The sequence below is a fragment of the Sus scrofa genome, chromosome 18 (assembly GCF_000003025.6).
Source record: "Sus scrofa isolate TJ Tabasco breed Duroc chromosome 18, Sscrofa11.1, whole genome shotgun sequence".
Classification (NCBI taxonomy): domain Eukaryota; kingdom Metazoa; phylum Chordata; class Mammalia; order Artiodactyla; family Suidae; genus Sus; species Sus scrofa.
The window spans coordinates 18,553,945-18,557,517 of record NC_010460.4 but is presented as its reverse complement, the minus strand read 5'-3'; positions in this window follow the sequence as shown (position 1 = coordinate 18,557,517).

Genomic DNA, 3,573 nt, shown 5'->3' with positions numbered 1-3,573 from the left:
GGTTCTGGGGGATAAACACCATTAAAAGCTCTTTGATGTGAAGCAAAGTTGGGTTGTGATTATTCCTTTTTCTAATCATAATCTTGGAGCATTATTTCTTTGATTTATGTTCCCCTAAAACATAGCAAACCACTAAGCTACACCCTTTTTATCTTTTTTTTTTTTAAATCCCATATTGAGCAAAATGCTCCCAAAACCTTTAAAAAAATAAAAAAATATGATAAAATGTATTTCATGAAATTTATATTGTGTACAATTCAGTGGGATTAAGTACATTCACAATGTTGTGCAATCATCACCACCGCCCATCTTCAGAAATTTCCTTTTTAAAAATTTTTTTAATAATTTTTATTTTTTCCATTATAGCTGATTTACAGTGTTCTGTCAGTTTTCTGCTGTACAGCAAGGTGACCTAGTCACACATACATGTATAATTTTTTTTTTCACATTATCATGCTCCATCATAAGTGACTGACTAGATATGCAGTCACTAGATATACAGTGATATGCAGCAGGATCTCATTGCTTATCCATTCCAAAGGCAATCCCACTCCCTCTCCCTTAGCGACCACAAGCCTTTTCTCCATGTCCATGGTTTTCTTTTCTGTGGAAAGATTCATTTGTGCCATATATTAGTTCCAGATATGTGATATCATATGGTATTTGTCTTTTTCTGACTTACTTCACTTAGTATGAGAGTCTCTAGTTCCACCCATGTTGCTGCAAAAGGCATTATTTTGTTCTGTGTTATAGCTGAGTAGTATTCCATTGTGTGTATATACCACATCTTCTTACTCCATTCATCTGTTGATGGACATCCAGGTTGTTTCCATGTCTTGGCTATTGTCAATAGTGCTGCAGTGGACATGCAGATGCATGTGTCCTTTTCAAGAAAAGTTTTATCCAGATACATCTTCAGAAATTTTCTATCATCCCAAACAGAAATTCTGTACCCATTAAGCAATAGCTCCCTGTTCTCCCTCCCTCCAGCCCCTTTTCTACTTTCTATGAATTTGCCTATTCTTGGTACCATGTATAAATGGAATCATATAATGGCTTATTTCACTTAGTTTAATGTTTTCAAGATTCACTGATGTGGCATGTGTCTGCTCCTTCATCTTAAAGTAGCATTTTAACTGTAGAAAGGGAACTTTCAAATTTATTTATTTTCAATAAATACTAGTTAAGCAACTACGGTGTGCCAAGCATCATGCTAGGTGCTGTATCCTCTAGATGCGTTGTTGCCTTTTGCTTTTCCATTTCTGGTATGCTGCATTATAAAAACTAGTGGAGACCCAAACCAGTAACACTCCTTCTTCCTGGTTGCCTTGTCAAGTCTGGGTCTCAGATTCTACAGTTTCTCTTCAGACATTCATTTCCATTGGGGATTTAGATTTTCTTCATGTTGATGGCTTTCCCTGGAAAAAGGGTGGGAAATGAATTTCAGTTTGCCTAGAATTTTGGTTACTTGGTTCTTTTTTTTTTTTTTTTTTTTTTTTTTGTCTTTTGTCTTTTGTTGTTGTTGTTGTTGTTGCTATTTCTTGGGCCGCTCCCGCGGCATATGGAGGTTCCCAGGCTAGGGGTTGAATTGGAGCTGTAGCCACCGGCCTACGCCAGAGCCACAGCAACGCGGGATCCGAGCCGTGTCTGCAACCTACACCACAGCTCACGGCAACGCCGGATCATTAACCCGCTGAGCAAGGGCAGGGACCGAACCCGCAACCTCATGGTTCCTAGTCGGATTCGTCAACCACTGCGCCACGACGGGAACTCCATGGTTACTTGATTCTTTAGTTCATATTTCTTGCAGATTCAGGTCTCAGCTTTTTTTGTTACTAATTTCAAAGCTGAAATCTATCTTGGTGAAGTGAAGTGTTGGAAGGACAAAAGAGCCTGATAGAGGCCCCCCAGCTCTACAACTTCTGACAAATACCCTTGCTGAACAAACCTTAGATAGGTTTCCCTGAGTCCTCTTTCCCACTAGGCCTTTTCCTTGGGCCTTCAGCCAGTCTTAGCAGAGAATCCTGCTAAGTCATCCCCAGTCCTTGATATCTGATCAGTTCCTCATCCTCCACCATTGATGTCTAAGACCTTTTTTTTTTTTTTGGTCTTTTTAGGCATATGGAGGTTCCCAGGCTAGGGATTGAATTGGAGCTACAGCTGCCAGCCTACGCCAGAGCCACAGCAACAGCAAATCTGAGCCAAATCTGCCACCTACACCACAGCTCACGGCAACACTGGATCCTTAACTCACTGAGAAAGGCCAGGGATCGAACCTGCAACCTCATGGTTCCTTGTTGGATTGGTTTTTGCTGCGCCATGATGGGAACTCCGATGTCTAAGTCCTTGACCTGTCTTTAGCGAGAATTCTGTTAGGCCAATTAAGCAAGAATCTCCCCGTTCTTTGATGTCTCCTCTTAACAATTTTCTATCTTCTGACCCCCTTGTTCTGCTGTCTTTACTGTATTCAAAATTGAACACAGTTACTCCTATTTTATGACCCCTGTTGTAGTAATCTTGAATAAAGTCTTCCTTATAGTTGTAACAAATGTAAGAATAATATTCCTTTAACACTCTCAATCATAACCCTTTGTTGAACCCAATCCCCTTGAGTAAGTTCAGTAAGTATGTTGACAGTGGGGACAGTGGAGTGGGGGGGACTTGTGGGATTTGGGCCTTCTATGAGAGACTGAAAGGCCCTGGAGTCCTTGAAGGAGCTGTGGAAATCGTGAGTGTCTTCCATTTGTTCTGCTGTGATTTGGTGGAAAGGACACCAGACTCAGAGTCTAGTAAATGGAAGGAAGTCTTATTATTAATAATTCCTTTACCTTTAGCTCAGATTCCAAGGAAAATGGATAATTTATTCAGACTAACATATTCTTCTTATGCCATTTACTTCATGTAGTTCTACCTTTTTTTTGTGTGTGTGGAATCATAAGAATTAGGTGTTCGATTCATAACAGAAGCTACAAATTTTCATCAAGACTTGTCACCAGAGAAGAGTTTGTCAAGTGTGTGAAGTATGTAGTCTTGGAGTTGGCTTGGGGTTTCCTTCTTTCTTGCCTTTTTAGGTCCACACCCAAGGCATATGGAAGGCCAGGGGTCAAATTGGAGCTACAGCCACTAACCTACACCACAGCCACAGCAACGCGGGATCTGAGCCGAATCTGTGACCTACACCAAAGCTCACAGCAACACCAGATCCTTAACCCACTGAGTGAGGCCAGGGATTGAACTTGAATCCGCATGGATCCTAGTTGGGTTTGTTAACCACTGAACCATGAAGGGAACTTTGATGGGCTTCCTTCCTTCCTTCCTTTCCTTCTTTTCCTTCTTTTCCTTCTTAGTGTTTTTTTTTTTTTTTTTTTTTTTTTTTTTTTTTTTTTTTTTTTTTAGGGCCACACTCTCTGCATATAGAAGTTCCCAGGCTAGGGGTTGAATTGGAGCTACAGCTGCCAGCCTACACCACAGCCACAGCAACACGGCATCTGAGTCGCATCTGCGACCTACACCACAGCTCATGGCAACGCCAGATCCTTAATCCACTGAGCAAGGCCAGGTATCAAACTCACA